The sequence below is a fragment of the Labeo rohita genome, chromosome 1 (genome assembly GCF_022985175.1).
Source record: "Labeo rohita strain BAU-BD-2019 chromosome 1, IGBB_LRoh.1.0, whole genome shotgun sequence".
Taxonomy (NCBI): domain Eukaryota; kingdom Metazoa; phylum Chordata; class Actinopteri; order Cypriniformes; family Cyprinidae; genus Labeo; species Labeo rohita.
The window spans coordinates 47,490,613-47,516,527 of NC_066869.1; the positions used below are offsets into that span (position 1 = coordinate 47,490,613).

General features: G+C 30.7%; 1 protein-coding gene across 3 annotated transcripts in view; it reads right to left on the bottom strand.

Moving 5' to 3' along the window:
• Positions 1–25,915, bottom strand: part of gpc6a (glypican 6a) — a 265,587-nt gene that overhangs the window by 214,250 nt on the left and 25,422 nt on the right. The window lies entirely within an intron of this gene.

Consider the following 25,915-nt stretch of genomic DNA (forward strand, 5'->3'; position numbering starts at 1 on the left):
TGCTGATTTGCTGCTCAAGAAGCATTTCTGATTATTATCAATGATGAAAACAGTTGAGCTGCTTCATGTTTATAGAAACATGATACATTTTGTTTTTCAGGATTCTTTGAAAATTCAAAAGAACTAAGAAATATTTTGTAAAATTATAAATGTCTTTATTTTCACTGATCAATTCAAAGCATCCTTGCTGAATAAAAGCATCCATTTCTTGTCACAATATTGTTCAAAAGCTTTAACATCTCAGTTTTTAATATCTTAATATCTTAGTTTCTTCTAGAGAGCAATGAGAGTGAATTTCAGATGAAATTCTGAAGATTCTGTTAAAGTTTCATGTTTTTCATATGTTTCTCCTAAGAAAAAGACTCCACACTGAAAAATATTCTTCCAAAAAGTTGTTTCAACTTAAAGTAATTTGTTAGCCCACTGACTTAAAATTTTAAGTTTAGTCAACTTGAAATTTTAAGTTCAAAGATCTCAAGAGGTTTTCCAGAAAATCTCCAAACATTCAGAGATCTCAATATCAACTCTTTTAATTCAGATCAAATGATCTGATCATTTTATAGCTTTGTACTATTACTGTATGACAACTATGAACTAATGTGGGTCTATTTCTTCAAAGATATTTTAGTAGACACATCTAAGACAAGTCGATATTTAAACGAAAACATACAGTACATAAGAATTCCTGAGCAAAGAAATCTCCGGTCAGCTGAATTCTACAGCACAATACTGTTTCTCAACTCATCAGATGCTCTGTTGCAGATTCATCGCTCGTCTTACAGTAGGCCAACAGCTGGTTGGTGTCAGATGAGCCCGTCACAGATAATGACAGACGCAGCCCACACATTTCATCTCAGAAAGATGTAAGTAATTCATGAGGGCAAAATAACTGAAGAAAAGCCTGTCATTTCTCAACACGCGCCACACTGGCTTCAACCCAACGTGTTTCTTAGCACGCTGAGGTGAGGTCACAATAAGCACGAGGTTTTCGCGAATCGATCCAAGACGTAGAGTTATTCATTCACGGTCATTTTCTCTCTATCTCGGCACAGATGTGGCGGATCGTTATGGATCGTTATCTCTGGAACCTCGAGCACGGAGCGTGATTGAAGCGCAGCATCGTAATTAGCTGGAAATGCTGACTATGAGAAGCTCGAGGTGTTCAAATGCCAGTGAGAGATGCTGAGACGACGTCCATTTACCACAGACAGACAACAAGATCTGTCCTTCCCCACCATACAACTAGAGTCAGAAATATCAGAGTTTGTACACAGGAATGATCAAGCAAAGTCGTGTTTTCCAACTGATTGATAAATATTAAACAAACAAAATAAATTCAAATAATTTGTTATAATATTTACACCATTGATTCCAAGTTTGGGGTTGGTAAGATTTTATTGTATTTATTGATTCTGTCTTCAGGCTGTATTTATTTGATTAAAAATACAGTAAAAATTGTTAAATTGTGAAATAATATTACAATTTAAAATTTTCTATGTGAATAAATTGTAAACTTTAATTTATTTCTGTGATCAAAGCTGAATTTTTAGCATCATTACTCCAGTCTTCAGTGTCACATGATCCTTCAGAAATCATTCTAATATGCTGATTTGCTGCTCGAGAAACATTGCGCTGCTGAATATTTTGTGGAAACTGTGATATGCATTTTATTTTTCAGGATTCACTGACAAATACAAAGTTCAAAAGAACAACATTTATTTGAAAAAGAAGACTTCTGTAAAATTATACTTCTTTACTGTCACTTTTGATCAGTTTAATGCTTCCTTGCTGAAAAAAGTATCATTTTTTTTTTCCAAAAAAAAAAATGCATCTAAAGCTTACTTTTTTTTTTTTTTACTAATTATCATGTTTTACTTGAAAATAAATTCCATTTTGCATTCCATTCCAATTCCATTATCTAAAGCAAGCGACTTGCATTGCATTCAAGATTATATTTTATTGTATGCATTTTATACAGAAATAAAACTGGTTGCAAATGCACACTGAACGCTGTTAATCTATCTAAAAAAAAATATATATATATTAATAAATAGTGCATTTTAAAATATTTATGCATACCATTTAATTTTGCACTTTCTGAATGCAGGTATGAATCTACTGTGATAAAATAAAATAAATTTTAAAGCTTACTTTTTATCATGTTTCACTTCAAAATAAATTCCATTTTACAATTCACGCATTTGGCAGGTGCATTTATCTAAAACGACTTGCAATGCATTCAAGATACACATTTTAATTCACATTTCATAGATAAAATTGGTTGCATAAGCAAAAAAAATATTAATAAATAGTTCATCTTTTACTTCACACTTAATTCAGATTTCCAAGTACTGTATATTGCAGCAGCAAAGCCTCATATCACACTTTCTGGATTTGTGCTAACAATCACCAGGATTAGGAAGCGCTGCAGTAGACATATGCATATCAAAATAACACTAATCAGATTAAACATGCATTTAAAATATGGTGATTACAAGAGGGATTACATTTATTAAAAAAGGCTTCTGCCGATGCACACACAACCCCATCTGTGCTGTCAACAAAAATAAATAAATAACAAAATGTTGCCAAAAAATAAGCAGTGAATCAAACAGTTTACAGAAAACCCAAATGCATTCAGTGACTGGAGATTTAGAAATGACTTTATCTTCAGTACCAAAGGCAAGAAAACATCAGTTTATACAGCACAAATGATGCTCGTCGGCACTTGAATACGCTCTCTGCATCAAAAGATTCAACATCTAACCTGACGAAGAGTCTGACAGCAAGATTAACTGCTTGCTGCGGTACAGTACTGTCATGTTAGCTAATGAAGAGAATCTGCCGTATTATTTTCACACTCACAACTCAAACCCAACTAAATCAGCTTACTAACCAACTAAGTAGCTAAAACAGAGTTTGACATCAGCTGAAATGCAAGAGATTGTTTGCTAACAGAGAGAATGCTTGAAAAATCAAGGTGTACACAACCGCAGATACATGTAACAGCATGCAATCTTTTATTTATTAGTACATGAACATTTCAAATAAACCTCATGGCTGTTGTGAACATGCACAAATGTATATACTGCATTATTATTCCTCATACTTTGAGTTATGAAGATAAACAAACCCCTTAAGTCAAGCATTAAAGTCTTGTGTAAAACTTCTCCATCACGGAGTGGAGGACAGAGACCAAAACTTCATAGAGACGTCTGACTTGGCAAGCACATAATGAGATGCAGACATGAAATTAGTTTGTAGTATTTAGTTTTACTAATTACATTTTTTAAAATGTGATCAATAATCCAAAACTCATATTAAAAGAAATTCTCCACACCCTGAGGATAACTTCAAATTAAAAAAGCAACATGCACGATCATATTCAAACAGCCTGCTTATTTCTTTTCTCATTATTTTCTATTCCTCAGGAGTCGGCTGTTTTGATGCTTACTCTCTGTTGCATCATTATAGAAATGATAGAGTTAATAGACATTTCTACGGCAATGCTTGCTTCATAAAACGATTTCAAGCTTCTTCCTCCACTGGGCATCGTTTGAATTTGCATCTCTTTGATGGGCCAATATCTCCACGGACCAATCACGCCGGGTAGTAAATATAACCCAAAGTTTGATTTCTTCTTTAGAAAAGCATCTCCGTTCATTTGCAGAAGTGATACTGTAAAACTTTAGTAAATAATAAATGCAAAATTAAATTTATAAAGAAGTGAATACAGCTATTGAGTGGTTCCTCCGAGATTCGCGCTAATACTAAACACTGCATCAGATTTCAGTAGTTTTTTTTTTTTTGGACAAAGTAAGGTCTTAGTAATTTTAACTTCCACAGTGCAAGTTTTGTGTAAGTTAAAGTAATTTAAGGTAACAACCTTGGTTAAACTTCCCGAGTTCAGATAAACTCACTGTACTTCCAGTAATTCAATAAAAAACAGTAGTAAATCATCCTGAGGATGTGGCTGTGTGCCAAAAAAAACTTATATTGAATCTTGTTTTCCACAACTTTAGCCTAAGTTTACTATCTGCATAAATAATTAAATAAATAACAATATAAACTAAAAATAAAATACAAAAAAATAAAATAAAATAAAATAAAAATGAATACATAAAATTAAAAATATAATATATAAATATAATATAATATGATATAACATTAGTAAAAAAAGTAAAAGGAAAAACTATATTATTATATTATATTATATTATATTATAATGAATTGCAATATAATATACTATCGAAAGAAAGAAGTAAAGGTGTGAAATTACATGCAAACTTTAAAAGAAAGGGCCCAGGTGACCTTTACCAACATTATAATATAATATGGTATAATATAATATAATATAATATAATATAATATAATATAATATAGTAAAAAGTGAAAGAAAAAACAAAATTTAGTCTAAAATTACTTGCATACTTTAAAATGTCCCATCATTCATGCCATTATTATATTATATTATATTATATTATATTATATTATATTATATTAAAAAATAATGCAATGTAACACTGCAATATAATATACTATTAAAAGAAAGAAGTGAAAGTGTGAAATTACATGCAAACTTTAAAAGAAAGGGCCCAGGTGACCTTTAACAACATTATTCATTCATAACATAATATAATATAATATAATATAATATAATATATAATGCAAATTATTTTATAATGCAACTTATTTCAAATTAATGTAATGTAGAAAGAAAAGTAGTAAAAGAAAGAAGTGGTAAAATTACTTGCAAACTTAAAAAGAAATGTCACAGGTTCAGTAATTAACCTTTATCAACAGCCAACAGCATTCATGGCATAATGGTGATTAGCACAGAGAATAATTTTGTCTTGTCCCACTTTTTTTTTTAACTAGAAAAAAAAAAAAAGATGATGTTCTGGAGCAGAAATGAAATAAGCTTGAATTTCTCTTATAGCAATTACTGAAGGATGAGATACAATTGTTCTGTGAGCTGATTAATATAAAATTGATCTAATATTGAAGCCAAGATATAGTGTAATGCATGCGTATAATGCAGATGAGATCCAGATCTGAGATCAGGCCTGTTTTTGGATCCCAGCGACCGCCTGTCGTCCATTAAAAGTCAGCGTCTTGCCTCACTTCAACATGCACGCTGCCAGTTTCCCCACAATCTGCCTAATTTCATAAACTGTGCAATTCATCAACGCAGAGGCCTTCAAGTGGAGCCAATGAGCCGAATTAGAGATACGGCCATCACTTTGAAAGTACAATGATGTGGTGCAAAGTTAAATAAGCTCTGAGAAAACAAAGCCAAACAAAAAGACGACGCAGGAGCAGAAAAGTGCCTATTGTTTGCTTTGGGAAGGACTGGAGGAGAAGGAAGCATCTGTAGTGCTATCATTACAATTGAATCTTGACTCAAGCTGGCAGTAATTACATTTCACATAATGAGTGTTTGATTGTAGTGTAAGACAAATTAGCTTTCCTTAAAAGTGAGTAAATGAAAGTAATTGATGGCGGGATTATATTGCTAAACAGAAGACAAACTGTTGTAGCTCTCCATCTTCAGACCTCCCCGCGGATCCGAACACAGACGGGGTTTTTATGCGGGAACGGCTCGCTTTTACCTGCCGCTTTCTGCTCGTATGTGGCTTCTGAATTGGATTTCTCACTCGGTGAGGTTTATCTGAGCAGACAGGATTTTCATGTTTTATTACATTATGACCACAGTCAAGCAGAGAAACAACACTCACGCCAAACTACGGCTGTAGCTTCATGCACACAGGGTTTTTATGCAAATTACATTGATTTTTTGGTCAAATAGTCAAAACTCAAACTTTTTATCAAATAGAGCTTTAGAAAACATTACAAAATAATGTTTAAAAAATTATAAATAAATAAATCATGCACTAAAATATAATATAATATAATATAATATAATATTAGAATTACTGGTTGAGTCAATACAGTGTTGGGATGTTCAAACAAACAGATCAATGCATCAACAGATCAATCTTTCTCATTAAATAAAATTAAATATAAAATAAAATAAAACTATATACATACATGCATACATACATATATATATATATATAATATTAGACAAATCGATTCAATTACTGTTCAGTAGTGGTAACAGTGGTAAAAAAATAATGTAAAATAAATTATTTACTCCATAATTCTACATAAAAAGTCATTCTGAAATTGGGATAGAAGTATTTTCACACTGAAATAAAAAAGGTTTGGAAAAAGTGGAAAAAGGTTTATATTATGGTGATTTTATTGCAAGAATTTTGGTTTCTACAACTTCAGCATAAACTAATGTTGCCAAAAAAGCAATAAATTACACAGTTTGATGAAAACCAAAATGCATTCAGTGGATGGAGATTTAGAAATGACTTTTTCTTTAGTATCAAAAGCAAAAAAAAAAAAAAAAAAAAAAAAAAAAAAAAAAACATTTAATACATAATATATATATATACATATATATTTTAGTTTTCTGGTCAAACAGTCCCAACTCAAACTTTATTAGCAAATAGAACTTTAGAAAACAATTCAAAATAATAGTAAAAAATAAAATAAAATAATAATAATAGTAATAATAATAAAATAAAAAAATAAATGTAATATAATATAATATAATATATAATAACTGGTTGCGTCAATACAGTGTTATGATCAAATGCGCCAATGGATCAATCTTTTAGGCTTTCTATGATGCTTTAAATATGATGTAAAGTTATCCTGAAAATAAAATAAAATAAAATAGATCGTAAATAAAACAAATGTATGTAAAATAAACTAATTACTGATATGTATGTATAAAGGGGGATATAAAGGAGATTTTATTACAAGCTTTTATTGCAAGAATTTCATTTTCTACAACCAATATTGCCAAAAAAGCAGTACAGTAAATCAAACTCTTTAATTAAAACCAAAATGCACCCAGTGGCTGGACATTTAGACAAGGCTTTATCTTTAGTATCAAATGCAAAACAAACATTAGTTTAAACAGCAAATATTTATCTTCATCTCCAAAGTCAAACTATGGGCCCTATTTTATTAACAAACAATTCTAGTGATTTATCAGTCCGCACAAGGCCTGGGAAATCATGAAAATCAAACAAATTTGTGAAGGTAATTTCTACAATTAAAGCTCAACAAATAACAGCCTTGCATTTGATGCCATGCGATCTTTAATATTTGGTTTTCTGTGATGCTTTGAATATGATTGGACAAATCAATCATGTTTTGCACCATTTTTCATTAAGATTTATAAAGTTTATTTATTTAGTTTATAGCTGGTAAAGTCATATTAGAGATGTAAACCTCTATTACCAATTGTTTTTTAAATAATATATATGTTTAAAAAATATTTAGCTAAAATAGTTAATTTAAAAATAAAACATTAAATATTAAAAATATAAAGTATAATAAATATTAGCAAAATAATACCAAAGTATATTTAAAAAATAAAAGTTATATATTTAAATATATAATGAATATATAAAAGTAAAAGTATATAAAAGTATATAAAAGAATACATAAATAAAAGTAAAAAAAAAAATCTATATTGGATAGCGGATTTTTTCTGGACAAGTGGCAAATGTCATGTGAATTGATTTGGTCATGAAGTGTGCAAACCCTCCGTGAACAATACGGCAGGTATTTGACACAACTGTGAAAAGTATAGGAAAAGCGGGATAGAGATTTCATACTGCGGCAAACCCAGCCATGGGAAGTGATTATGCCCAGCGAACAAAGTCATGCCAAAAAAACTTGGAGCAACTCTCCACGGTATTCATTAGTCTACCTGGCCACAGGGATCTCCCGCATATGGCCGCTGCCATATGGCGCGTCCCGTGGCCCGTCGAGAGCCTCTCTGCCAGCGCGTTCACCTCCAGCACCTCGCGGAAATTTACAGCCGACAGAGATGATGTGCAGCTCGCTTTGATAGCCCACACCGCCGGCGGCACCTGAAGCCGTTCCCGACAAACCACACGTCATTTCGGTTCATTTTGTTTTGTGGCGAGGAGCATCGAAAAATCAATAATCATTGTTGTTTATTGCCTGGCTGCTGTGTGGAGACTTTTGTCAGCGGCCACCCAATAAGTCATTTATCATGTAGCGCCGCGGCCCTGGAGAGAATGATGGGATAGCGAAAACCAGAGAGCACTCGCACTCATTTAAGAACCGCAAAGAGATTTTCGCCGTCCGTCGCGGGCCGACACGGGGAAACCCGAGCTCTCTGCTAATTCCATGACTAATCAACCGCGGGCCGCTTTGGCACGTCGCGGGAGCCGCGTTCGATAGCGCCGCCGCTTCTGCAGCCCATCGATCCGCCATCAGATACGTGCTCATCAAAAGCAGCTCCACATCACTGACTTCACAAGCGGCGTGAGAGTGCGGCCTCGTCCGCCGCTGCTAATCCGAGCCTGGGACTCGAGCGCATGTTGAGGTGTTAAACTACCTTTAGAGATCAGACAATCTTGCTCAGGTGCTCCATTACCGCATTATTAGGAGAAAGCAGCGAGCTGGAGTCCAGCAGAAGCATTGATCTGCTTCATACGGTCTCGCTACTGAATGAAGCTCTAACAGCTCAATGAACCTGTTAGAAAGAGCAATTGTATTTTTTCTTCAAGGAAATTAAGGCTACTATTACCTTCTTTATTTTTTAACTAATATAATGTCATTATTTATCAAATAAAATGAAATACAACAACACCTTTTAAGATTAAATTAAGCACATTTTCCACAAAAATATTGGTAACACTTTTACAAGGTCCATTGGTTAACTACATTAGTTAACTAAGAATAAACAGCACAGTATTTATTAATCTTAGTTAATGTTAAGTTCAGCATTTAGCTACTAATGCATTATTAAAATCAAGTTGCACTGTGAAATAATATGAACTAACATTAAATAAAGCCTTTTAGATTAAATTAAGCACATTTTACACAAAATTGAAAGAAGTGAATGTAATGAGAATTATAAAATAAAAGAAAAGAAAAAAAAAAAGGATCCATATAAAGGTATCCATATACACTACACATGAGAATGTGGAGCAAAATGTGCTTAATCTTAAACTAATTTAAGTTACATTTAAAGTAAAATAATGTGAATACAATGAGAGCTATTATAAAATAAAATAAAATAAAATAAAGCCTTTTAGATTAAATTAAGCACATTTGTCCACAAAACTGGAAGAAAAAACAAACAAAAACAATGTGAATGTAACAAGAATTGTAAAATAAAATAAATAAAATAAAATGAAAAGCAATAAAATAAAGCATTTTAGATTAAATTAAGCACATTTGTCCGCAAAATAATTGAAACAAGTGAATGTAATAAGAATTATAAAATAAAATAAAATAATCCATATAAAAGTATCCATATACACCACACATGAGAATGTGGAGCAAAATGTGAAAAATAAAATAAAATAAAGCCTTTTAGATTAAAATAAGCACATTTGTCCACAAAATTTGAAGAAAAAAAACAACAATGTGAATATAACGGAAATTATAAAATAAAATAAAATAAAATAAAATAAAATAAAATAAAATAAAATAAAATAAAATAAAATAAAATAAAATAAAATAATCCATTACACATAAGAATGTGGAGCAAAATGTGCTTAATCTTAAGCTAATTTAAGTTACATTTTATCATTTGAAAGTAAAATAATGTGAATGTAATGAGAGCTATTAGAGAATAAAAAAAAAAGTAAATTAAATTAAATTTAGTTAAAAATAAAATAAAATAAAATAATCACTACAGATGAGAGTTGGGATCAAAATGTGCTTAATTTTTCAGCACATCAACACAACACAATGCATTCAAATGCAATTAAACATTAAATATTTATGCAAAAAAAACAAAAAAAAAAAACAACTGCAACAGGAAAAAATAATCTCTCTTTTTTGATTGTGTGATTTTGCATTTTAATTTGACATGATCATATATAGATGATTATTAGACGTCAGGGAAAATCTCAAGGGATTTGGACAGAATGACTTTCTTTCACTGTCCACTTTCAGCTACAGCACTGTATTTGGAGCATCAAATCATTTGCCTGTCTTTTGTGAAATCGAAACTCCACAAAAACGCAGCCAATCGGAATACATTAATGGTTTAGACACAGCTATGCAAAGTGGGATTTGGAAAAAATTAGATTCTAGTGTGAACAAGGCTGATGCAATATAAATAGAAACAAAGCAAGCAATAAAAGGGCTTGTTGCTTTCCTGTGCAACTGATCAGGACACCGTGTTTCTGTCTATGAGAAGAGCACAAAACACAAACCAGCCTGTATTGTTCTAGAAGTTCTGTTGTTTCTGTCTCAATCTGCTCTATACTTCAGTAGTAAACAACACACTACAGGGAACTGGATAATACAGGGCCGTCCCATGGTCAAAATCACTACAATGCTTCATTTGCGCCACTGAAATTCACAGAATTCACTGCCAAAAAACAAAACAAAACAAAAAAATGTTTGGGCAGTTCATTATACTCACAAACTAGAAATGTCATTATTTCCCAGATCTCTCAAGTTGTCACGGAATTCATGCATCGTAATGTTTACTTACAATACTTACAAAATTAAATGCCATAAAATAAAATAATAAAATAAAATAAAACAAAATACACATGAGAATTTAGAGTAAAATGTGCTTAATTTTAAGCTGATTTAACTTATGTTTTAAAATAAAATTAAATAAAATAAAATACATGAGAAAGCAAAATGTGGTTCATATTAAGCTGATTTAACTTATGTTTCATCATTTTAAAGTAACAAAAAAGTGAATATAATGAGAACTATAAAATAAAATAAAATAAAATAAAATAAAAAATACACAATGAGAATTTAGAGCGGAATGTGCTTAATTTTAAGCTGATTTAACTTATGTTTTTATCATTTTAAAGTAAAAAATGAATATAGTGAGAACTATAACATAAAATAAAAATAAAATAAAATACACACGAGAAAGCAAAATGTGGTAAATTTAAGCTGACTTAACTAATGTTTTATCATTTTAAAGTAAAAAAAAAAGTGAATATAATGAGAACTATAAAATAAAATAAAATAAAAAGCAATATGAATGTAATGAGAATTAAAATAAAATAAAATAAAACAAAATATTTTGTGAAAATAAAACAATTATTTGTTTTTTTATTATACACTGTAACATATTTAACATTAACTAGAATTTCATGATTTTATTGAATTATTTTTAATAAAAAAAGGTTGAAAAGTATACAATATTTTTTTATTTGCTTATATATTGAAATATCAACATTACCTAACATTTCATAACTTTCTGAATTTTTTAAAACAATTAGTTAATTTGATTACATTATAATAAAAAATAACTAGTATTTTATTATTTTATGAAAATATTTACTTTTTTAATTTTTAATTTTATTTGATTATATAATAATTAATATTAACTAGCCTTTCATGATTTATTTTAATTATTTACATAAAACATGTTATGTTCTGAAATGCAAAATTAACCAGGATTTCATGATTGTATTAAATAATTTGTAATACAGCTAAAAAAAAAAATTAACTAGCTTTTAATGATTTCATACAAGTATTTTACTTAAAAAAATAAACATTTTATCAGATAATATATCATATTTCATAATGGCATTATCAGTCTATACTGTACCTATTAATATCTGAGATGAAGAAGAACTAAGGAGTGAAAGAGACACAGTCATTGATGACTTCTCTGAACTAAACAAACAACTCCATACGTCTCAATCCAAACTCATCTCGCAGAAAAGGCTCTGATAGTCTGAGCCAGACTGAGAGAACATTTAGCTTTATCTTCATCTAGACTGTCATTAACAGCTTTGCCAGACTAATAACGGAGCGCGTCCCGCTGACGTGTCCCACCTCGACACACAGAGGATCTTCAGACGAGCCAAAGCAAACATTAAAGGTCCTGGAAGACGAAGACAGACGCTTTGGGCTCCCGACTCGTTTGAGCGCTTGCCAGACCACCTCCAACCAAACCAACAAACATGATTAAAGACCTTCAAGCTGCTAATGCTGTCACGGCCGGGTTAGCCTTTAAAATAATAATAACACCAGTCCATCTAATGAACACATCAGCTTCATACTGCATAATGAATGAGTTTTCAGACCAAACGCTGCTTAATTATCCCTCCAAGCCAAGATGGATGCGCAGATCCAACTGGGCCCGGGCCAAGACCGAGACTGCATGTTCATGTCGCTTTTGGGGAGGAAAATCTAACTAATTGATTCAATCTAATTGCATCTAAGGAATAATTCACCCTCAAATTAACATTCTGTCTATTTACTCACGTTTATGAAGTTGCAAACTGTATATGCAAAAAAGGAGATTTGTTCTTAGCTGTCAAGCTCCAGAAAGGACAAAAAAACTAATGGCTGATACAAAGCCAATATATATACAATATCACATATGATATCGAATGTAAAGATAGTAAAAACACATGCATAACAACTGCTGAAATTAAATGTATATTTATTTAACATAATATTTACTAAATTATGTCATTTGAAAATGAATGAATATGAAAAATAACAGTCATTTGAACTCTCAGCACTGTCAAAATAAAGGTCCTATTATTTTTTTTTAATAAAACAATTAAGCGTTTTAATTATTCGCATTACATTATTATTGTTTTTTTTTTAAATATATTGTTTTAATATCTTTATTTGATTATATAACATTTAACAATCATTTTATGATTTTATTAAATAACTTTTAATAAAACGATTTTTATTTGCTTACATAATGTAATATATTTATATATTAAATATAATTATTTTTAATAAATATATTTTTTATTTATTTTTAATTTACCCAATTAATTAATCTATTTAATATTAATAAGCATTGCATGATTTTATAAAATTCTTGTTTTAATCATTTTATTTGATTATATATAATTATATATTATATAATTATATATAATATATTGAATATTATATTATATAAATATTAACTAGCATTTTATGATTTAATGAAATTATTTTTAATAAAACAATTTTTATTTGCTCATATAATCTAATACCATATTTGACATTTCCTAGCATTTTATTACTTTATGGCAATTATTTTTATATTAAATTGTTTTTAATAAATCTATTAATTGTTTTATTTAATTAAATAAAATATTTCATATTAACTAGTGATACATGATTTTATAAAATTCTTGTTTTAATAATTTTATTTGATTATAAAACATTTAACTAACTAGCATTTTATGATTTTCTAAAATAATTTTTAATAAAACTATTTTTATTTTATTATTTTTATAGCATTTTATGACTTTATGACAGTTATTTTTTGTATTAAATTATTTTTAATAAAACAATTATTTTATTAAATAACATTTAATATTAACTAGGACAACATGATTTTTTAAAAATCTTGGTTTAATAATTATTTGATTATATAATATTTAACTAACTAGCATTTTATGATTTCATGAAATTATTTTTAATAACACAATTTTTATTTGCTTATATAATGTAATAGCATTAGACTTGGCATTTATTTTTAAAACAATAAATTATTTATTTTATTAAAATATATTAATATTAACTAGTATTTCATGCTTTTCTAAAATTATTATTATTTTGTTTAATTATATAATATGCATTATTAACCAGAATTACTTTTTTTACAGAATAATTATTTTAATAAAACAATTTTGAAACTATTATTTTATTTAACAACACAAGCATTTCATAATTTAACATTCCACGTCAGTGGAATGAAGATGCACAATAAACCCAACTTTCATGTCATGATATCTTGATTTATATTTTTGGAAACTAAGGATTTTCACAAAAAAAAGTCTTGCTTCTGACATATCGCCCAAACTGGAGGGAAAATAAAAAATATATATAAAATATATATAAAAATATATAAAAAATCAGCTGATGGTGATCATTAAAAAAAATTGCAAAAACAGGCTGATATATCTGTTAACCACTACAAAAACACTGTAAACGATATGCATTTTAAATCATAATTCACTGAAGACTTAAACACAGATTCCACATGGATTTGCTAATTGGATGTTAGCATGTAAGTGAGTTTACAGTGGGAAAGAAGCCATATGATCTTTGACCACGTGAACTTTTACTCCATATTCCACTTTCCTCAGTTCCAGCTGAGACTCGAGACCTAAACTAAATTTGTCCATACACGATGTTGAAGAGAATTCCCCAAACTAAATGTCACCATATGCTGCAGCTCTGCCAGGCAATGAAGGCTTCACTTCAACTTCCAAATCACTTCCCGTTTTGGCAGACGCTCCTAATTTGCCCACAAATATAAGGGATTTCCTTGAGTAAAAGTGAAAGCACACTGAAAGAGACACAGAAAACACCAGACTTCATGCCAGCCTAAATTTCTAAATGCTATGTGCATATTTTATTTTATTTTTAAAAAAATTGGATGCAATGTGTTTTCATTTTATTATAATTTTATTTTATTTGAAAAATTGTGATGCAATGTGTTTTTATTTTATTGTATTATTTTATTTTATTTTGAAAAAAATGTGATACAGTGTGTTTTTATTTTATTTTATTTAAAAAATGTTGATACAAAAAATTGTGATGCAATGTTTGTTTTTATAGTATTTTATTAATTTAATTAAAAATTGCATTACAATTTGTTTTTTATTTTTATTTTATTAAAAAAAATATTTTATTATGTTATTTTATTTTGTTATTTTTTATAGTGATGCAATGTGTTTCTATTATTTTATTTTATTTTATTTTATAAATTGCAATGCAATTTTTTTTGTTTTTTTTTTTTTTTGTTTTGTTTTTTTTGGCTATGCCTGCTTTCAACTAGGATTTTTATAACTACATGTCTTAAATCTTTGCAGTGTTGTATTATGGCAAATCCTGTGCAAAATAAATAAAACAAACAAACAAATAACAAAATAAATAAATAAATAAAAAACAATCATATTGTAATTCAAATATGTCATATAAAATACTGTAGTCATTTTTTAAATTACTGAACAAAACATTTTAACATCAGAACAAAATGTAAATTTTATATCTGTAAAAATGTAAAAAAGTATAATAATATAATAAATTAATAAAATATAATAGTATAATAAAATGAAATAAAATAAAAATGAACTTTTAAAAATTGTATATACTTTCATTGTTAGTGTTGCAAAAAAATAAATAAATAATAATAATGCAGTTTTAAGGAGGAGCAAAATCAAGCTCAATAATGCTGAGATGTTAAACCTCAAACTCCTCGAGATCAGCAGCTTTTACACCTCGTGCTGTAATGGAAATACGCTCTCAAGCAAACCATGACCACTGATCCACAGCTTTTACAAAACGGACAGACGGCAGCAATTCATCCAACTTCGCCATAACCGGCCCCTCGTCCGCTGAAAGATGCTCTCATACATACAGTCACTCAGGCCTGCTGTAATCTAAAGTCCATTTAATGTACATTAACAGCCTTATGAGCGTTTTTACAGTTCCCTGCTCAAAGCTCCTCCAGCTCTAATGAGGGTCACACACACGCCGCTCGCAGGTGGAGCCACTTCTGCTAAATGTCAATGGAGGAATACGCCGTTAGCCGGGAACGCAGGTGTCCATGATGATACATGCGGCCTATTAAAACTACTACAACACTCCACACTCGCAAGCAGAAGTAAAACTTTATTATGCTTATTTTATGACTGAATGTCAGGAGTGATATAATGAAAAATTAATGTCCCGCTGTACATCATCAATGTGTGGCATTCAGAGTTGAATGTCTTAAAATAACCATTTAATTTAAACCAAATTACAGTTACAAGGAAGCTGAATTCAAATCGTGTGAAATTTAAAACTTACTCATATAACTAATTTAAATATAAATTACCCATAAAAAGGTCTTATACTCACAACTTATGGGGTATTTCCAGAAATATCAGTGTTAATGTTTTAAATATATTAAAATTACATTGAATGGATGAATGAATGAATTAATTATTGAATATAGATTTTTATAACAACTAAAAGAAAGAGAAAAATGAAATTAAAGAAAAATGTCAACACAACTAATCATACAACATACAACCATTAAAAGAAAAACATCTTAAATATATTGTATATATATAGATATATAATATATATTGATATATATATAGATAATATATTCAATAAATAAATAAAAAATCATATGGATTATTTTAACCATTAAAAGAAAAAAAAAAATAAAATATATATATATATATATATATATATATATATATATAACGCATAAATGTTTAATAAACACAAATACTTTTTTTACTTTTTTATTTTATTTTGTAACATTTTTACAGTTAATCATAGAATTTACATTATCATTTTTGTTACGTTAAAATGTATTGTTTAATAATTTTTTAAAAAATAGTAAAATATTTTTGACATGACATATTCGCATTAAAATGACTATTCATTCATTCATTCATAAGTTAACTCAACCTTAACTTAACCTCAACTTAACCTTAACTTAATATCAACTTAACCTCAACTCAGCTCAACCTTAACCTAAACTTAACCTTAAATTTAACTTAATCTCAACCTTAACTTTAACTCAACTCAACTCAACCTTAACCTTAACTCAACTCACCCTTAACCTTAACCTAATTTCAACTCAACTCTAACCTTAACTCGACTCAACCTTAACCTTAACTTAACCTCAACTTGACTCAAACTTAACTCAACCCTAACTCAACTCAACTCAACCTTAACTTAACCTCAACTCAACCTTAAATTTAACTTAACCTCAACCTTAACTTAACCTCAGCTCAACTCAACCTTAACCTTAACTTAACCTCAACTTGACTCAACCTTAACTCAACCCTAACTCAACTCAACTCAACCTTAACTTAACCTCAACTCAACCTTATCTCACCTCAACCTTAACTTAACCTTAACTCAACTCAACTCAACTCGACTCAAACGTAACCTTGACCTAACCTTAACTCACCCTTAACCTTAACTTAACCTAAACTCAACTCATCCTTAACTTAACCTCAACTTAACCTTAACTTAACCTCAGCTTAACCTCAACTTAACCTCAGATTAATCTTAACTCAACTCAACCTTAAATTTAACTTAACCTCAACTCAACCTTAACTTAACCTTAACTCAACTTGACTCAACCACAACCTTAACTCAACTCACCCTTAACCATAACTTAACCTCAACTCAACTCTAACCTTAACTCGACGCAACCTTAACCTTAACTTAACCTCAACTTGACTCAACCTTAACTCAACCCTAACTCAACCCTAACTCAATTCAACCCTAACTCAACTCAACTTAACCTTAACTCTACTCAACTTAACTCAACCTTAACCTTAACTCAATCTTAACTCAACTCAACTCTGCTCTAACCTTAACTCGACTCAACTCAGGCTTAACTCAACCTCAACCTTTACCTTAACCCAACTCGGCTCGACCTTAACCTTAACTCAACTTTAACCTTAACTCGACTCAACCTTAACCTAACCTTAACTAAAATAAAAAGTAATAAAATAAAATAAATACAAGTAACTTTATTTGACATAGTTTTCATTATAATCACATTATATTACTTTAAATTTATAAAACATCAACTTAAATTAAAACAAGGTACAACAAATTAGAAATTCAGACAAGCATGAAGTTTGGTGTTTTCTGTCTCTATCCCTTTCAGTTTCAAATACAAATATATAAAATGTCACAAATATATTAACTAAGATTAAAATGTAATTACGCTCTGTTTTTAAAGTCAATGCACAGTAGTGAAATACGTCTAATTCGCTGAGAAAACACCTAATCAGGGAATAATTATGAGTAATTAGAAAAAAATAAACATTTAATTTTGTTTTGTGAAAAAACTGGCTTGGAAAATCCAATATGCAGATCAAATAAAAACACTTATGTTGCTTTCTGTGCATTTTAACCTAAATGTCTTTGTTGAAATTGGTTATGATATCTGGTTCAGAGTTAGAAAGCATAAAAATTGTAATGCATCCATCCATAATCGACTCATTTTTGGGGAATCTAGGAATGGAAGGGCAGTAGAAAGGGAAAGCAGCTGATGCACAGATGCTAACTGGAGCGTGCCGCAGTATTACAGGCAGCAGCTGGTGGCTGGAGTTTGCTCTGAAAGAGCCCGAGGCGTCCGTCCATCACTCTATCCCCATCACACCCTCCGCCCGTCTGACCCGTCCCACCGCAGCTCCCGTGTCGACCGGCCGCTAAAAGCCTGCCAAGCCGTGCTGCCGTCTCCACAATCGTGAGCAGAAATGAAGCGTGTGGAATCGGACCGCAGACTCTGCTGGACTACAGCACTGTTTCAATAAGGCTTTAATGTAACTGGTATGGTTCATGTCCCCTCATCATCAGGCTGTCCATGTGTCCACTATAATGATCATGTCAGTGTGTTTCATCACCAACAACAGACTTTTCCAACAGTTTCTTTCAAAGTTTGTGTCAATGAAAGTGTATGCGAGCAGCCTCTGAGCGACTGTTTTTATTGTTATTATTTCAGCAATTCATTTACCATTTACTTCAGGCTTACAACAGTTGGACCTTGAAGAAAGGCCCATTTTACTAAACATTCAGACATATTACAGACCGAAAACATTAACCAGGTCGATTAATTAGCCTATAATACTTACAGAAGCTGTAGTTAGCTTAATGAACTGAACTGAGAATGCCTTAAAACTCCAATTCAGTTTCAAATGACGAACAAAACGTATGTAGAATTTAAATTAAAGGAAGTTTGGTATTAAATAAAAATATAATCAGCAAATCTAAATGTAAGTTAACAAGAAAAATGTCTATTATTCTATTCATATATATAATTAATATTATTCTAAATATTATATATAAAAAGATGACATTTACAATGTCAATTTATTTATTACAATACATCAAAATATTAATGAGTATATTAATTACAAACATTCCCCAAAGTTTTAAAAGGCAGTTAAACATCAAAACATCATATGATCATTATTTACTTTTTATTTAGTTGGCTATATAGAGCCAGTATGCAAAACTACTGAAACCTTTAATTAGCATAGAGAGAAAAAATGCACATATTGCACAAAGGGTATAATTTCAAAATAAGATGTTATAATATTTTTTCATCAATTTATTAGATCAATAAGTTTCACTAAACATCCTGACTAAATGAGAGTGCAACATCAATCAGGCTGGTTAATTAGCCTAAAATATTGACAGACTTATAATTAAGTCATGGTCAGCCTATTTATTTATTTATTTAAAATTTGTTCAAAATAAATATGAAGTAAACGTTGATTTAACATCAAACATGCTTTGGTGAACACTTAAATAGTGAGCATTTCCCTTTAAAATGTTTGCCTTTACCATAAAGGTTAAAAAAAAAAAAAGCATGCATGCATAAAAAACAAACAAGAAAACACATTTTCATGCACCTAACTTAATTCTGGTGCATAAACCCCCCTTTTCCCAAATGCAATCAATTCCTGTGATGCAAGTTTGTCCCAACCAGTGAAAACCATAGCATAATCCAAAATAATGAAAATTTCAACCATGCACCTAAAACTGCATCATCCACAGAACACACGACACTCATAATTCTTAGCTCCGATGCACATCATGTCCTCTTTAAGCAGCTAAAACAATATCTCTATGGTTAAATCTGCAATCGTAAATCAACCCTGTCAAAAATCATTTCCATGATCAAATACAGCTGTTATCCAGAAAGCAAACTCCAATTCGTATCGTCTCTGGTCTAGACGCACGGTATGGATTGGTTTGCACTTGAGCGGGGCTCGTCAGAGCTGCCATTGTTTAAATATTAGTTTAATTCCCTATGCATTAGCGTGAGGAACGAGCCGGCATTACTCTTCCCAGCACAAGGCTTCTCGGCTCACCTCCATCCCAGCGGACTTCACAGGCGTAATGGCGTGTGACTCCTCCATCTGAGGCGACTGTCTGTTAGATTTTGATTATTTCATGGACAGTGGGCTTTATTTTCTACGCTAAATATCTTGTAAGAGCAGCGCACTTTCAAGGGGAAGACAGCAACAGTTTTTCCATCAGAAAAATGCGCGGTGCAATACACTGTGTGAATAGACTTTGATGGCTGTGACATTTTGTGACAAATGTGTTTTTGCTGAAATAAAAAAAAAATATATAGACGTAAACAAATAAAGAAATGAAAAATAAATGGCAACGCGCGAGACGCTATTTTTCGGCCGCTGGTTTGTTTTGAAGCACAGTGACTTCCTCGATACGCTTCAGCGCGGCTTGTTATCCAATTTGTCACGAGTTCAAGAGGTAGTGCGTCTGTCAAAATAAGCTTTTACATCAACAGCCGTCTGAAACAGACCTTGAATTAAAGTAACACATCGAGAGGAGCTGCTGTGAATTCTTATTAGGCTGCGTGCTTCTGTAATGAACTCCTGGACAGAACAGCATGTGTGTACCATTCATGAAAGGTGAACATTACTAAAGGTTGTTTGATCTAGTTAGAAATCAAAAAAAGCTCTGTCTAACATCAACATCACATCAAAATTGATCCTGTTTACTCGATTACTACACTGCTGTTAATTGTTTTTAATGATTTTATGCTCACTAAGGATGCATATTTAATCAAGATACAGTAAAAATTGCAATATTACTATAATTTTAAATAGGTGATTTATATGTGAATGTATAGTAAAATGTAATTTATTTCTGTGATCAAAGCTGAATTTTCAGCATCATTACTCCAATTTTCAGTGTCACATGATCCTTCAGAAATCATTCTAATATGCTGATTTGCTGCTTAAGAAACATTTCTGATTATTATCATTGTTGAAAATAGTTGCGATGCTTCAAATATTGCGGAAATGTGATACATTTTATTTTTTAGGATTCTTTGATGAATGGAAAGTTTAAAAGAACAGCATTTATTTGAAATCTTTAACATAAATGTTTTTGCTATCATTTTCTGAGGTATCCTTGCACAATAATAATAATAAAAAAACTTTTAAGTAAACAAATACGAATTTATGTATTTTTAAAACACCCCAAACTTTTATACAGTGCATGCCTCAATATTTATGCAATTTGTTTTTTTTTTTGTTGTTGTTGTTGTTGTTTTTTTTTTTGCTAATTACAAAAAACTGCTACATTTTATTTTTCAGGGTTCTTAAAGTTCAAAAGAACAGCAGTGTGCTGTCACTTGTTTGATGCACCCTTGCACAATAAAAAAAATGATTTCCTTAAAATAAATAAATAAATGTACATATTTAAAAAAAAAAGACTGGTGCATGCCACAATAAATGTTTAATGCATGCAAACAAAATAAATTATAATTGTAGTTAAAAATAATCAATGCATGTTTTTTTTTGTACTATTGTTCACTATGATGACTACACATACATTAAACATTAAAAAAAGCACTACAAAAGCATTACAAAAGTAGTCCACATGACTTGTGAAATGTCCAGATGACAACTTAGAAATAGACTGATATTTATCAGTTGATAATTGAAATTAATCTCATTCATGCTTTTCGCATGCACAAATATTCAAACTATTAAATCACATTCATAAGCAAGTTCAAATGACATAAAATTTAATAAAGTGCATCTTCATAATAGATTGCTAGTTACAATGGATTTTCATCAAATATTAGATTTCATTCTGTTTCTCATAAAAAGCTACTGTATGGCTTTAGAAGACTTGCAATATAGTGCATGGGATATATGGACAGCTACTATGGTGCTTTTAAGATGCTTTTTTTTTGCTAATTACAAGAAACAATCATATGATCTAAACAGTTATTGTTGTTTATTTTGTTTGCATGCATTAAATGTTTAATGCATGCAAACAAAATAAATTATAATTGTAGTTAAAAATAATCAATGGATGTCAAACTATTAAATCACATTCATAAGTTCAAATGACATGAAATACATTAAATTAAATGCATCTTAAATGCATCTTGCACATTAAAATGCATCTTCATACATCATAGATTGTTACAATGATTTTTATTGTAATTAATTATTAATTATGCTTTTAAGATGCTTTTTTTTTGTCCTTTTTGATGCTTCTTTTTGCTAATTACAAGAAACAATAATTTGATCTAAACAGTTATTGTTGTTTATTTTGTTTGTATGTTTAATGCACGCAAACAAAGTAAATTATAATTGTAGTTAAAAATAATTAATGCATGTTTTCTATGTTCACTACGATGATTACACACATGATGGTTAGTACATTTCTAACACCCGAAACTGCCACACAGAGACTTATGTAAACATGTTTAATGAAGAAACTAATGGATCATTGAATCAGGGTTCTGAATTGATTCACAAAAATGAATTAAGCTTGTCAACTAATGTTTTCTGAAGTTTAAATCAAATTGCACAGGCTCTCAAACTCACAAGTCCCAAAACAAGCAATGATTGTACAATGTAACTAATAAATTGAGTAAAATTGCATTAAAATAATGTGATATTCACAGTCTATCTCAAAGCAAGCCCCATCCCACTTACATTTTTTTCCTGAATACTCAGATATGTTCCACATGAAGTCAGATGCCTTTTCTTGGTGACTTATTAACAATGTCTTTTGATCATGAACAAAAAAGCATCTTCCAGGCATCTGAACTGACCCTTGGGTTTAATTTAGACTCTCAAACTTTCACCCCTCCCGCTTCCCTCAAATCCGAACAGCACCAATAACTTTCTGGAGACGCCGAGGAACACGATCCTGTGTGCATGAGCAACTCTAAATGCGTTACCACGGTAATTTCAGTCATCTGTTTGTTTTTTAGCAACGGAGATATTTCCTGATGAACTTCCCCTGGGCACGACTGATGCCAAATTTCATCAAGCGTGTAATGATTTTCTTATGTAAACAACAATAAAGGCGTCCCGCGGGGAGCTTTATTTGCGCGCCTGACACCTTGCCGTCTTGTTTGAGAGCTCGAAACTTGCTCTGCATTACTCGCACATCCTTCAAATCTTCTCCGTAGTGTCTTTACGGGGGGTTCAGATACAGTCGAGCCCCACAGGACACTACAAAGAGCTCTTGAAGGGGAAAAGATGGCGCAAATCAAAGGTGCTTCAAACAAGACTGCGACTTTTCAATCCTGGCTGGAAGAAACTCTTCAGGATAAAGCCACTGAAATATTCGTCCTTTCCCTGATGCTTTTGACTCTTGCTTCCAAATGTACATTGCTTTTAACTGCTTGGACGAAGACACTAGTAAATCTAGACTTTATTTTTTTTTTTACATTTTCCTGAGGATACTGAGTGATGCAAAACATGCATTTTGGAGGAGAAAAAAACTTAGCAAAGAACAATAGTAAACACCAAAGTGTATAACTTCCATCAAGAGCATTTCACAACAAGCGAACAGCTTACTTTTAGATCTTCTACAGCACACAAATCTAACAAAATTCACACGGATAAAAGACACTACATGTTGTTTGAAGAACTGTGTTCCTCTCAGTCTAAATGCTTTTACTTTCCAAACAATGTTGCATAAATTCTCAAGACATCGTTTTTCAACTCAGGATATCAAAAGACCATGCGGTACACACCAATTCAAACTGCAATATTTATTTATTCATTTATTTATTTTTAATTGCACAGTCTGTTAAAAAATATGCACTACCATTGAAAAATATGGGTTCATTTCTACAATTATTTATTTAGTACGGACACATTAAATTGATCAAAAGTGACAGTAAAGACATTTATAATGTTACAAAAGTTTTCTATATATATAAAAAAAAATACTGTTCTTTTGATCCTGTTAAACGTATTTCCACAAAATATGAAGCAGAACAACTAAAAATACAAATCAACATATTGAGATGATTTCTGAAAGCTCATGTGACACTGAAGATTGGAGTAATGATGCTGAAAATTCAGCTTTGATCACATTTTAATACATATTTACATGTAAAATAGTCATTTAAAATTATAACAATATTTCACAATTTTTACTGTATTTTGATTAAATAAACTGCATCCTCAGTGAGCATAAAAGCTTAAAAAAAATAACAGTACTGTATTAATCCTGTGAAGAATGGAGTAATGATGCTGAAAATTCAGATTTGATCGCTGCAAATAAATTACATTTTATTATATATTCACATGCAAAATAGCTATTTCAAATTATAATAATATTTCACAATTTTTACTGTATTTTGATTAAATAAACTGCATCCTTAGTGAGCATAAAAGCTTAAAAAAATAACAGTACTGTATTAATCCAGTGAAGAATGGAGTAATGATGCTAAAAATTCAGATTTGATCGCAGCAAATAAATTACATTTTATTATATATTCACATGTAAAATTGCCAATAAAAATTCTAATAATATTTCACAATTTTACTATATTTTGATTAAATAAATGCATCCTTAGTAAGCATAAAAGCATTAAAAAATTAACAGTAGTGTATTAATTCAGTGAAACAAATTAAATTTCATTATATATTCACATGTAAAATATCTATTTAAAATTATAACTCTTCTACTGTATTTTGGGCAAATAAATGCACCCTTAGTGAGCATAAAAGCATTAAAAAAAATTAACAGTAGTGTATTAATCCAGTGAAGACTGGAGTAATGATGCTGAAAATTCAGCTTTGATCACAACAAGTATATTACATTTTATTCTATATTCACTATTTAAAATTATAATAATATTTCACAATTGTTACTGTATTTTGAGTAAATAAATGCATCCTTAGTGAGCATAAAAACATTAAAAAATATATGATTTCTGAAGGATCATGTGAGACAGAAGGCTGGAGTAATGATGCTGAAAATTCAGCTTTGATCACAGCAAATAAATTACATTTTATTATATCCACACTCAGTCAAGCAAGCCGTAACATAAATCCTTGTGCATGCCTATTACAAAAATTACAGTAATCTCCAGAAAAAAGCATTAAAAACAGCAGTGTTTTTCATTGAATTATCTTGGGTAGCCGATAAGGCTGTATTATAGGTTAGCCTGTAATTTCAAAACACAATTACCCTGTCTTTGCCACATGTTGTTTAGCAGCACATAACTATAGAGTTTGAAATGGTAAAGCTTTTCAATGACCAGCTTTTCAACTGTAGACCATAAATAATTGTATTTTATAATTACGCTGATGTTCAGCGTACAAAACGGTGAAATTTAAACACAATAAGCACTAAATCGAATACTGTGACATTAGCACTAGTTTCAACAACACACTTGAGCGCCTGTAGATGTGAGTCAGTCAATTTAAAGCGCTGTGTTTGGTTACGATAAAGCTTTTTGAATAATACAAGCCATTTCAGCACTAATCTAAGCACTTTCCGAAACTGTAACCTCCTGCCTGTCTTTGTGTTTTCAGCTTGATCACTGTTTGCTGTCGCTCGGTCCCTGAAAACAAATGAGCGTTACGCCATTAAGCCTCTCTGGTAGATGAGCAGCACTTTTTTCAAATGCGCATTCTGCGATCTGTCACGGACGATCCATGACCCGGCAATATCCACAGACGGCTTATCAAAGGCCGTAATCCCTTAAAGCACAGCTCGGATAATGAACGCCTCCTGCACTCGGCTCTTATCGTGGAAACAACACTTTCTCTGACCCCACGGTCCTCGTCTCCTTTCATTTCCCTCTCAGACAAGAGCCGGTCACCAGCATACGTTGTGCTTTTGATGCCGGTGTCTGGTGCAGACTCATTTTGTCATCACTTACTCACCCTCATGTTGATCTAAAACCATATGAATTGTTTTAGATAGATCATAGATAGAAGCTGAGGCTGTCAAGCATTAAAAAAAATATAAAAGCATTACACAATAAGACTTCTGAAACATCCAAATGACAACTTGTGTGTGAGAAATACACTGATATTTACCAGTTTATGATTGAAATTAATCACATGTA